The sequence below is a fragment of the Anastrepha obliqua genome, chromosome 4 (genome assembly GCF_027943255.1).
Source record: "Anastrepha obliqua isolate idAnaObli1 chromosome 4, idAnaObli1_1.0, whole genome shotgun sequence".
In the NCBI taxonomy this organism is placed as follows: domain Eukaryota; kingdom Metazoa; phylum Arthropoda; class Insecta; order Diptera; family Tephritidae; genus Anastrepha; species Anastrepha obliqua.
In genome coordinates, this window is record NC_072895.1 from 125272075 (window position 1) to 125285887 (window position 13813).

Sequence of the window (13813 nt, forward strand, 5' to 3'; positions counted from 1 at the left end):
GCCTCAAAATTCCGCTTAATTTTTGAGCTTTTGTTTTTTGGTTGCTGGTGGTATGCATTTTCATTCATACGAGTATAATGAACGCTCGACATTTTTTTTTTTTTTTTTTCATTGAGCATTGATATTCAAAAAGATATTCATTTGACCTCGGATCTGTCTGGTCTGTACAGAAGACCATTATTCATCGATCCACATCTTCGAGTTAAGCTCCCGCGAGTGAGCTCCAACTGCCGTTTATACAAGGATTGGCTCACTGTGCTGACTAATTATCAGATTGAATTATTTTGTGCCTTCAGCTCTACTATTGGCTATGTATATTCCCTCGACTGTTAAAGAAATAGCAGTACAAGTGTAACAAAAGTTTGTTTTACTTGTTCGACAATTTTACAAATACAAAGCCATAAAACCTTTTTGTTCAATTTTCACCCACAGTTGCCAAGTACGAAAAAGAAAATGACTTCAAATTTTATTACTATTCACATTACTTTCGAAACTTCACAGCGCGAACAAAGAATCAGCAAGGATGTCTTAAGACTATCGTACAAGGCGAACATTCGAGAGAAGTGCAGATGTTTGGCTGGTTGCTTAAAGAAGCTCGTTTCAGTTCCATCAACTCCTCAATACTCGGCTTTGTGGTTGCTGATGTTAGTGTTAATGTTATTGACATTTGAAGAATGAAAATGTAAATGGCCGCACATACTCGGAAACAAAAAATTCACTGCCAACAAGGGCAGACAAGTAACCCTCTGGTTGAATCAAACTGATGAAATCGAGGTGAGTCAGCGCCCACTCTCTGCAACCCCCAAACACCGCCTATTTCCTTTTCCGCTGTCATCACCAGAGCACGAAAAAGGAAAGACTACAGCCTGAGAGTACTCGTAAGCATTTGTTACTGTTGTTGTTATGGTTGATATTGACAATGAATTACAGGGCTGAGTGGTCAGTTGGTAGCTATTGGTAAGCATGTATGTATGTAGTTTCCATGTAGATTCACTGCCGGTATACTGCCGCTGCCGGTGTTTGCCGTAAGTGCTCCCTTAGGCAATGCAAGTAGTTTTAGTTTCATGCAAAGTGCTAAGCAGAACGGCAGTGTTCGAAATGTACACACATACATATGTATGTATACATTAACATTGTTGTGGGTTGTCATCCACGAGTTTGGCACCCGACAACAGCAACTGAACTGACAAATGTGCATTTGCGTTTATGTGTAGCAACGCTCACACCTTTCACGAACCCGAAAGTGGTTGGAACGTTGCAAAAGCCAAAGATAAAATAAATCAAACCGGAAAATATAATATAGTTAATACCAATTTAATGACGGCGCTATGCCAGCAAAATGGCTAATAACAAAGGCTAAGAAACAAAATAATTATTAATAATGACAGTTCAGCATTGCAAGGTGAATTAGCCGCTTAGGCGCTGTTGATTTAGTATTTGGTCATTTAGTCTTCATTAGGTTTTTTATGTAGTTGTAGACCGCGATAGGTCGATGCATATAGGTATAGCTTCTGCTCAAATATGAACGAGACGTTATCAATAAAACGGTCCGCGGATGACATATGGCAAAAATAAATTTTTTGTTTTTTGGTAGGACTGTTATAAACTTACATGGCAAATTTCAGCGTGATATGTCACATAGTTTGTTTTCTGTGCTACTCTAAACAAGTCAAGCTCGAGCGTGTTCTTCGAATTCTCTTTTATGACTTCAATTGTCTCAAAATGTTTTCCACGGAGCGGCAACTTGAGCTTGGGAAATAGGAAAAAGTCACATGGAGCCATATGAGGCGAATACGGTGCTTGCGGAACGATATTAACATTATTTTTGTTCAAATAATCGCGAACAAGACGTGATGTGTGAGCTGGTGCATTATCGTGATGCAAGAACCATGAACTGTTGTCCCACAATTCCTTCCTTTTTAGACGAATGTTCTCGCTCAAACGCTTTAAAACGTCTAAATAATATTCAGCGTTAACCGATCGGCCTTGCGGAAGGAACTCCGAGTGCACCACACCTTCGTAATCGAAAAGAACAGTCAGCATAACCTTAATTTTTGAGCGACTTTGGCGTGGTTTTTTGGGTTGATGTACGGCCCTCTTTGAACGATTTGTACCACTGAAAAACACGTGCACGCGATAGAGCAGAGTCCCCATAGGTTGTCTGCAACATTTTTAAGGCGTCTGAAGCCGAAATTTTGTTGGAATAACAAAATTTCAAACAAATTCTTTGTTCAACTTGAATTTCCATCGTTAAATTCGAAGGACACACTCGAGCTTGACTTGTTTACAGTAGCACAGAAAACAAACTATGTGACATATCACGCTGAAATTTGCCATGTAAGCTTATAACAGTCCTACCAAAAAACAAAAAATTTATTTTTGTCATATGTCATCCGCGGACCGTTTTATTGATAACGTCTCGTTCATATTTGAGTAGAAGTTATCTATGCATGTACGCACACACATATAAAATTGTACTTTTTGCGCTTTACGCCACATCCATGAAACATACGAACGATCTTATTTATCGAGATATGTATGTATGTTGAAATGTATATATGTAAGTAGCTTGCGAGTATTTATGAAATGATTACGAACTTGGACGGGAAGTGAGTCACTTTTAATCACTGTACCATGGCAACGATGCGTGAAGTCAGGCGCAAACTGAGGTTTCAATTGAATAAACAAAGTCCATGAGAGGAAAGGGGTGGTGTTTAGCGGCTGAGTAAGATGGAGAAATATCAAGATGGACTTCTCATACAATTTTATAGTAGACTCGTAAACACTATTGTAATATTCTGCGAATTGGGAGGAAATGGAATTGGAATATTTGAAAATACTTTTCTAATCCTTTGTAATCCAATTGAATTCATTTCTTTTCGAGCGAGACTGTATTCTCTTCCAATGATTGCTAGTTAGAAGCTTCAAGAAAATTAAAAAAACAAATAATCAACTGTCACGCAAACCTTTGCTGGTGAAGCATCATCGACGTGAAGTACGTTAATCTGCTGCTATAAAAACTAGTTGAGGATAAGACATGACAGTTATAATAATCGTAGCTGCTAACTTCCACGAGGAAAATCAGTTTCAAAGTTACTGCAATATCCAACATCTAAACTCACTATTATTCAAAAGTGAGTCCGTAATTTTCTACTTATATGAAAAATGGTGGGTTTTATTACGCGCTTTATCAGTATAATTGCATGCTCTTATTTAATATAAATTTAATTGCAATCTACCGAATCTAAATTTCATAGATTAAATTACGCTCGACGAAGCATTGGCAAACAAAAGCAAGAATCGGCAATTTTTATGCGTACAACTCACGCAACACACCCCCACACATCCACCAACAGCGAAGACGCATACAGATAAATAGTACGCGAACAGGAAAACTTGATAAAGCCTAGATAAACCTGCAAACAGAACGCAATGCTCTGAAAGAGGAGTCGATCGGAGTGGAGCGGCGCTAGTGCGGTAAATGAAGCTAAGCGTGAACTAAAATTCCGTTAGTAGTGCTTTCATTGTTATTGCTCCCATTCGTGATTGTGAAAATGACAAGCGTGAAACAACACCACCCAGCGAGTAATATGACAATTTATTGATTTTCATGCCATGTGAATATATTTTTATTGGTCGTTGAATGAATAAAATATATGTAATCGTATATGGAAGGGATTGGTTGGTATGTGCCTACACGTGTATGTGCTAGAATAACTGAGCATTTGTGTAAAAAACCAATTGGTCTGGTGAAGGAAATCTGGGCAAAACAGCATTAAATAGAAGTATTTAAAAAATACCACCCACCGTGCTTTTCAGAGCACTTTGGATAATTAGCCATTATAATCAGTTCAAAATCGATGCTGCAATAAATACAGTCAGTGCAAAAAGTTTCAGAGTTTAGTTACAGTATTTGCAATGCTCTCCATGACAAGTTTTGTATAAAAATATAATTCATACTACAATAAAAGCAGCATATTTTAAAGTTTCAAACTTTATACAACAAAAAAATTATCAACCAAAATTTCGAATTTTTACTAAGAATTTTCAATATTTTTCTGCTACGTAGTTTTATAGCTCATTTAATGAACAAAGTGCAATTTTGACGTTCCTGGAATTTTTTTTTGTTGACGTTCAGGTGTTCAAGCGTTGTATGTAAGAATGTGTACAATACACAACTGCATGCCAAAAGAAAGCTTAGAAATTCTCAGTAAAAATCTCGAAATTCTAATGAAAATTTCATGATTTTTTTTAATTTTGACAAAGTGTAAGGCTTTAACTAAAAGCTACATTTTCAAAATTAACGAAATAAATTTGCCATGAAGTACATTGCGAATATTGTAAAAAAATGGCTGACCGAGCTACATTAAAGCGAACAATTTTGTATATGGCAAGAGTTGCTAAGCGCCCAGTCCAGAGCGTGCCAGTAATTAATTCGCCACTTTAAAATGTTTTGATTTCTAAAACAATAAACGCAAAGACTCAATCTTCTTTCAATACATTTGCATACTCAGATCTCAATACAAATAAAGTTATCAGCGCAAGGCCCACAGCCGGTTGATGGAGTGTATCGGAAATTAAGTACAAGTGAATTTTTAACCGCATTTCGAGTGTCTGCTGTCCAGCGTCTGACGCTAAGCAAAACATTAGCTACTGAAGAGGCCGTCGGCGCAATTGGCTTTCGAACGACAAGCAAAGTAGTAAAATGCGGCATCTGGAAGTATCTGAATTGGATGAAAACGCCACAGGCGCACAGGCACACAATAAAGCCATCCACTCATCCAACCCTTCCACCGAACTACCTGGCTGTCTGTCAATTTGTCTGTTGACTAATCAATGCGCAATGGGAGGAGGCATAAACAGACGGAGAACACACACAGAAGTTTTGCATTTGGCTATAGGTGCAGTTCATTCGCGCCTTCGCTTTAGAGGTGGTGCAGCCAGACAGTCAGAAAGTGGGAAGGCTGACTGGTGAAAGGTCATTTTTGTAAGCAAAAGAGAAGTGGAAAATTTAATTTCACGCGTGTCGTTGTAATTGTAATTGAATTCTAAACATCCTAGTGGCGATATAAATTTAACAATGGCTGCATTCAATTCAGCAAATAAGAAGCCTAAGACTGTAAATAGATTGGCTGACGTAAGCAGTGGTGGGCACATCAGAGAAGTCTTAAGAACTAAACAAATACTAATTTCATTTTAGGACCATATGTCTGTTTTATTCAGCAAGCCCCCGGTGGGTCAAAGACATTTATCGGTAAAGAGTAAGCTTCCTGCTAGTCATGTTGCTAGTCCGATTTTTGATATTGTTAAGAGCAAAGTGGACAGCAGCACTTGGTACTACGCCTAAAACGTTTATGCCTTATCATGCAATAAATATAAATACATACGCTATGACGCCTAGTAGATAACTTCGGCATGATTTTGAACATATGTACAGTAGAGAGTCAATTATCCGAAAGCCGGTCATCCGAAACGTCGGTTAACCGAACGGAACCGCCTTTTTCGAATATAAAGAATAAAAAAAGTATGTACAAATGAAATAGAAACGTTTACTAGAAATGACTCAGAGAGCGATGCAAGGGAACATCATGATATTGGCATTTTCTGTGTCTTCATCGATAGCATGTTATATTTAGAACATGATTCATAGGTATTGACAGCCTTGTAGATATGTACACACTTGCTTTCTGTCACGCGCTTTATGAATTTAAGTTAGTAGCGCAGTTCCTAAATATAACAGCGTCGGTTGTGTTATCGTGCCGCAAAACGAACGCGCATCGAACGGGCATCCGACGCCGACAGTTTTGTTTGGGCAATCTCGCATTAAAACACGAGCGGCCGGCAGAAGTACGAATCCGTCTAATCAGTTTGTCAATAGAGAGACTGAGTGTTGTTTTAACGGTCCGTGCTGTTTTTTTTTTTTTGACCTGTGTGACTCCTAGCAATGCCGAAACGTAAACGAGTTGTGCTTAGTCTTTCTGACAAACTTAAAATTTTGGAACGATTAAAAAAATGTGTAAGTGGATCAAGTTTAGCTCGAGAGTTTGGTGTTGGGAATTCAACGATAGCTGACATGAAAAAGCAGTGAATCTATCACAAAGTTTGCCTGCGTGCTGGACAGTGAAGATGGAAGCTTGCATAAAAAACCAATGAAAAAGGCAGAAAATCAAAACCTAGACATAGCAGTTTACTCATGGTTCATGCAGATACATGCTCAATGTCAACCAATAAATGGTCCTTTGATTTGCGAAAAGGCATTAGAAATGAACAGAAAGCTTGGGGGTAACAATGATTTTAAAGCATCTACTGGTTGGCTAAAAAGATTCAAGTCTAGGCACGGAATTAGAGAGCTAGATATTCAAGGGGAAAAGCGGTCAGCTGACATTGAAGCTGCTGAAAAGTTCAAAGAAAGTTTTAAGAGTTTGCTTGTAAAGCAGTGTTATAAGGACAGTACCGTCTACAATGCAAATGAAACTGGGTTATACTGGAAGAGAATGCCGACCAAATCCCTTGTCTCTAAAAAAGAAATTTCAGCGCCTGGATTCAAAGCAAGCAAGTCCCGCATAACAGCTATGGTATGTGGAAACAATACGGGGACACATAGACTACATTTGCTAATCATAGGAAAATCTAATCATAGGAAATCTAAGAATCCAAGATGCTTCAAAGGAATAAAAAAACTGCTTCACAGGAATTTACAAAAACCAAAAAAACTCTTGTATGGACACTCAAGTAAATATTTATCGAGTGGTATGACGCTGTATTCATTCCAGAGGTTAAAAACATCAGAGAAACTGGAGACACTATAAATGTTTTATAATATTAGTGATTGATAATGCTTCAAGTCATCGCTCAAACCTTTTACTTGAAAGAGAAGATGGAAAATTTAAGGTGATTTTCTTTCCACCCAATGTTACCTCACTCCTTCAACTTATGGACCAGAGGGTGATCGAAGCCTTCAAACGTTACTACAGAAAAGCGTTGATTCGTAGTGTCCTAATCGGCCAAGGGGAAGATAAAACAATTCTTGAAATCTACAAAGGTATTAACTTGAAGGATGCTGTTTACATGGCAACAGTGCGTAGGTTAATGTCAAAGCGACTACTCTAAAGAAATCCTGGAATAAGCTTTGTGCAGCAGTTGAATCCGAAGCTGGCCCTACATCTGAAGAACGCACAAATGAAAACTTTGTTTCAGAAATGGTTGAGTTGACGAAAGTGGTTTCAGGATTTGAAGAATGTGACCAAGAAAACGTGTATGAATGGCTAGAATTTGACAAGCACAGGTTCAAGTTCCTGAAGATGAAGACGATGAAGACGAAATTAGTGATGGCATCGTCTCAACTGAAAAATGGCCGTCCAATGAAGAAGCCTTTAAATGCTTTGAGACTGCTTGTAAATGATTGGAACACCAATACGAATGCGATTCTGTGCAGTTGCTGTCTTTAAAACGCCTAAGTGATTTGGCGGCAAAATAACGAGTCTCAAAACTTAAGCAAACAAATATGTTCGACTTTTTCTTAGATTAGTTTTGTACTATGTATTATCACATCTAAGTCACTTAACTAAACAATGTTTAGACATATGTATTTATGTACCGTATGTGCAATCCCTACTTTAATATGTATGTGTCTATTCATAATATGTAAATAATTACCGAATTAATATACTTTCACACATATTCAATAAAAAACTTATTTGGGGAGATGAGAAGCCTTCGAAGTACTACATCCAGCAGCAGAAGTATGCTTCCAAGACTTATTTCTTAAATATTTACAACGATTTCTTATAAACTTTTATAAGAGTATGCAGTTTTATATTATATATGTGTATATATATGGGGCATTCTTTCTGAACGTGAGACCCCCTGCCCCCAGAATAGATTTTGACGAAAAGAGGTCTATGAGGGCTTAAAATGTAGGTAATTATGTTTACTTTCGAAAGCAAAGTGGCACTTCTTGAAATTCAAAATGGCGGATCCAATATGGCGGATTCAATATGGCGCAATTTTGCAGTTCGTGCATCAGATTTATGCTATGAACTGATGATAAAAAATGTGATGAATAATCAGTGACCAATAAAAATAAATAATTAACTTGGAAATATGTAAAATTAAATCCAATGCAACAATTTTACTTAAAAATAAATAAAGAAAACACGAAATAGCATAAATCTGATGTACGAACTGCAAAATTGCGCCATATTGAATCCGCCATATTGGATCCGCCATTTTGAATTTCAAGAAGTGCCACTTTGCTTTCGAAAGTAAACATAATTACCTACATTTTAAGCCCTCATAGAGCTCTTTTCGTCAAAATCTATTCTGGGGGCAGGGGGTCTCACGGTCAGAAAGAATGCCCCATATATATATATAATTGGCGCGTACACCCGTTCTGGGTGTTTGGCCGACCTTCTCCTCCTATTTGTGGTGTGCGTCTTGATGTTGTTCCACAAATGGAGAGACCTACAGTTTCAAGCCGACTCCGAACGGCAGATATTTTTATGAGGAGCTTTTTCATGGCAGAAATACACTAGGAGGTTTGCAATTGCCTGCAATTTTGGTGTTTCACCGAGATTCGAACGTTCTCTCTGTGAATTCCGAATGGTAGTCACGCACCAACCCATTCGGCTACGGCGGCCGCAATTTTATAGAAACCTCAATTTTCGGTACAATGAAATGCAAGCGTGAGGCGGCGCGGAATTCGCAATGATTTCTGATCATTTTTTCCGATAAACGTCTTGCGCAGTTTTTTCTTTTTTTTTTTTAAATATAAAAATGCGTTATATGGAAGATAAAAATTTTAAATATTTTTATGCACACCTTTTAAGTTTAAGCTGTTCAATTATTTGAGGTTATTTCTTGGAAAAAGTATTTTTAAAATCTCATCCCACTTATTAAAAACAATCAAATTTTGAGGGTATTTTCAAATCAATGCGTAAATCTTAAATTTTTCCGAAATATTTTTAAAATATGTCTAGCATTCGTGATAGGGAGAAAATGCACACCGCCGGCAAACAAAATGTTTAGCGAATTTTGAGCCACTTCGAACTTCTACTTGATTATTCTAAAATTCAGTGACTATAATGCTGTACACTCAAAATTTTCCTAAAAATTCCGATTAAAAAGTTTGAAATTTCGATGAAAATTTGTTGAATTGTTTTTTAATTTGCAGAGTTTCAAAATTTGATATACATATATGGTTTTTGTAGGAGTATAAAATATATTTTCAAAAAACAGAAACTAATGAAATTAAATGAAAAACAAATAAATTTCCAAAACTTGTCAAAAAGTTCCCGTGCTATAGTTGTTTAACGCACTGTAGTAGTAATATACGTAAACTTAAAAATTGAATTTCCTAAGTCATGCTTTAATAATAATAAAAATATGTATGTACAAGGCGGTTCAAAATTAATCGGAAGATTTATAATTTTTGCAAATGGCCACGAAACATATTTGACACTTTTGAACTATACAGCTGCAGTATACAAACAAACAAGGAATAAAGCGCATAAAGGTCAAAATAAAGATGCAAACCATCCAAAATAATTAAAAATTTTTTTTTTACTTAGTTTAAAAGTTGCACAAAAGCAAAATGGGTTGATTCATTTTGCTACCTTATATAAAAATAATATTTCCATTACTTCCAAGATCGGAAAGTATGTACATAAGTGGTGCGTTACCTACTCTACCGACAGTCAAGCGGCCGTTCGGGCACTCAGCTCCTCTTATACCCACTCAGATGTGGTTCGATCCTGTCTCTTATCTCTTAACGAGATAAGTGTTCAGAATTCTGTCCAAGTAATATGGATACCGGGTCACAGTGGATTCGAAGGTAACTGCAAAGCTGATGAGCTCGCAAGAGCTGGAGCTGCGCAATCAAATGTTAGTAACTTACCCACAATCCACATTCCGCTCTCAACATGTAAATTACTCATTGATCGAGAATTTCACAGCATTGCTGATCGGAGATGGCGAGTGGAAACTACTTGCGTTACGACCAGACAAACCTGGCCATCCTACAATCTGAAACAGACAAAAACCCTTATAAGTCTTTCGAAACACTAACTAAGGCATATAATATCTCTTATCACCGGCCACTGCCTGTTGGGCACTCACGCACGTCGGCTTGGGGTTCCTCAAAACGACCTGTGCAGATACTGCGAGGACGAAGATGAGGAAGTATCGAGTAGACATTTGCTGTGCAGTTGTCCCGGTCTAGCCAGAAGTCGCCTCGCTCTTCTTGGCTCTCCAACAATTGACAATCTTTCAGTACTCTCGAACCTGAAAATCGAATCTCTCATCAAAATCTCGAAACGAATTAATATCTTTGACCAAAATCCACAATAAAAATCTCGGTTAGGTGGGGAAATCATGTAACATAATGAGCTCTAGGGCAACACAACGGACCCAACTTGCGGTCTATGTGGCACTCCGATGCGGGGTCACCCTTAAACCAACCAACCAACCCAACTCTCCGATCCTTATCCCCTTGCCGTCACATTTTACCCCCACATATTTCCATACGGTGGCTCTAACTTTTGCCAATCGAGGGAGAAGCCTATGAGCCTCAGAATGTCCATCAAAAGGAAGGTTTCTGGTGACAAAAAAACAAGGAAAAAACTTAAAGAAAAAAATTAATTAGCTCTTCTGTTGCACAGTTGCAAAGTCATACAAATTATTACATTGACACTACTTGTACAACAGCAATGTAGGTGTATAAAATTATTTATTATTGACGCAAAAATGGCAAATAAAAGTAAATAAATGAACAGACTAAGCGCGGTGAGAAAGAAACTTCGAGCGGACTGCGATCATATTAGAGCGAGAGTAATGAAAAACGACAACGACAGGTGGCCAGTAAATAAAAAGCGGCACATTCGCACCAACTCCTTGACCAGCCGTAGCGTTCAAATTATGGATTTTATTGAGCTGTGGGTGTATATAGGCGTTTTTCGACAAGCAAGTGTTGAATGCAGTTGTGTGGATCGCATGACATCAGCAGAGTAAAAGTAGTTCAGTTTTATATGGCGCATCAATTTGACTTGAAGAGAAGATGTTCACAAAACATCAAAGCAAAGAACGGAATGGAAACTGAATTATTGAAATCAAAATGGGAAGCAAAACAAACAAAATACGAAAATATTAGCGATTTATTGATACATGCAGCGAACAGCAGATTCTAGATTGGGTGTGACATGGACCTTATTAGATTTTTCTATTAATTTGCATTTAGATTTTACTTGGTTGGTTTATTTGTCTGATTTGCTCGAGCTTGTTTACAATGTCGACAGAAAAATTGGCTTACCATGAAAGCAGAAAACCAATTAAATTTGCATTAAGATAATGTCATGAGCAAACACAAAAACAAAAAACAATATAAAAACTGTAAATACATAATAGAAAATAAAAGCAAAAATACAAGAGCAGTAGTATTTTATTTTTCTTGCTCTTGTTCACCTTTTATCTTATATTTTTGTTTTGGTTTCATTTTCCTAAAAATAATATATTTCAAATGTTTTTTCCAACGAATATACCTCGCTGCGGATTTCTTCTTGTGTTTTTAAAATTGCCACAATAGAACGCGTAATTGTTGCTGTTTTCTTTGACATTGAAAATACGCTCAAGTTCAAAATTTCGCTACATGTTGAAAAATTTGCACAAAAAAAGAACAGAAGTAATATTATTTTTGAGAAAATTTTTGCTTTTTTATATTTTTTTAAATTATGATTTATTCATTGAATATTTAATAATTATTAATTATGAAATTAATTTTGTTAATTTAATAACTAATAAATTTAATAATTACTACAAAAACATAAATCCATGGGTAGCTTAAAGAAATACTGTAAGTAACAAGATTCAGAAAAATTCTTCAAAGTCGAGTAGGTACAGAAACCAGACTTCAAGCAACACTTGCTCAAATACTCGTAACGTCGTTTCTTTAATTTTTACCCAAAATTCCTACGATATTATATATATATGTATATATACAGTTGTGCTCATACAATTAGGCCACTCGTATGACCAAACCAACGTGGCATGGTAATTAATTGAAACAAGGCAAACAAAAGCAACACTTACCATTTTAAGAAAGGAAATTAGTTTTATTTAATTGTTTTAACTTACAAATATGCAACAAAGTACGCATTAAAAAAAAAAAATAAAAATATCTTCATGATGATGAAATTTCAGTGCTCATGTAATTAAGCCACCTGTGAGAAAGTTATTTACTTAAAGGAAATTCGACATTAACGTGTCAAAAACTAACCAAAGCTAGATTAGTATTTTTTTGGGAAACCCTTTTTCAAAATAACTTCCCTACAGCGACTGCTCATTGTTCGGACTAGTGTCTTGCATTGGTCCGGTGTAATTTTACCCCATTCCTCGTGTATCATTGCCCACAATGTTGCTTTATTACACGGTTTTCTAGCAGAAACTGACCTTTTAATAATGCCCCATAAATTTTCAATGGGGTTCAAGTCGGTGCTTTGAGCCGGCCACTCCAAACAATTTATTTTCTTTGCCACAAACCAGTCCTTAACAACCCTGGAGCAGTGCTTGGGGTCGTTATCTTGCTGAAAAATCCAAGCTAACGGCAGATCATCATCATAGTCGCCATCCAAATGATCCGCAAAGATATCTTTGTACATAACACTTGTCATTCCATCTATTTTAACAATTGGGCCTACGCCAGATGCGTTGAAACATCCCCACACCATTACAGAAGACCCCCGTGTTTCACAGTCTTCTTAGTATACCTTGGACTTAACTCAGTTAATGGGGGTCGCCTTACATAGGGTCTGCCATCGTTTCCAAATACATTGAATTTGGATTCATCGCTCCATACCACTAGATCCCAGAATTTTGCGTCTTTCTGTTAGTGCTGCTGCGCAAAGCTAAGTCTTCTTGCAATGTTTTTTTTGGACACGTTAGGTTTCCTTCTTGCCATTCGCCCATTTGAGGAATTTTCTTGTAAACGCCGCCGGATGGTTTGAGCTGAAACTTTTACGTTATGGTACTCCTCCATTCGAGTCCTTATTTCAGTAGAAGTCAAAAAAGGATCCACCTTACTCATGTGAACAATTTTTCTGTCATCGTAACACGTGGTCTTTCTTGGCTTTTTACGCGGCAAATTCACAAAACTCTTCTTTGTTTTGAAATGTTTGGGTGCATTCTTAACTCTTCCTCTCGAAAAAGTCAGAAGCTCTGCTACTTTTGTAACGTTTTTATGCTTTTGAAAGCATTCCCATATAATTTTTCTTTCCTGAGGAGTTGAACTCTTATTTTTCCCCATACTGACGAAAAAATTATTTAAATTATCCGAAAACTAGTTCAAAATAACTTAAAAGTAATTACTTTGTGCTTTACTTTTATAATAAATTATTATCTTCTTTACTTAACCTGCACTGGCTTAATTCTGTGAGCACACGTGGCTTTACGTATTTTGATACTATTCTGAACTTTACCATAATGCATTGTTAACTTTTGTTTTTGTTTGTCTCCTTATTTTCGTAATAGGTAACAGTTCTTAATTTTATTACCGTTATGCAAAAGCTTGGTTTATATATGTTGTGTTTTTGTTAAATTCACATGCTCTATGTAGTGGCCTAATTGTATGAACACAAGTGTATAATTGGCGCGTACACCCGTTCTGGGTGTTTGGCCGAGCTCCTCCTCCTATTTGTGGTGTGCGTCTTGATGTTGTTCCACAAATGGAAGGACCTACAGTTTCAAGCCGACTCCGAACGGCAGATATTTTTTATGAGGAGCTTTTTCATGGCAGAAATACACTCAGAGGTTTTCCATTGCTTGC

At 36.9% G+C, this 13813-nt stretch overlaps 1 protein-coding gene across 14 annotated transcripts in view; it reads right to left on the minus strand.

Annotated features, from left to right (window-relative positions):
* Nucleotides 1–13813, minus strand: part of LOC129246400 (EH domain-binding protein 1) — an 88078-nt gene that overhangs the window by 54861 nt on the left and 19404 nt on the right. The window lies entirely within an intron of this gene.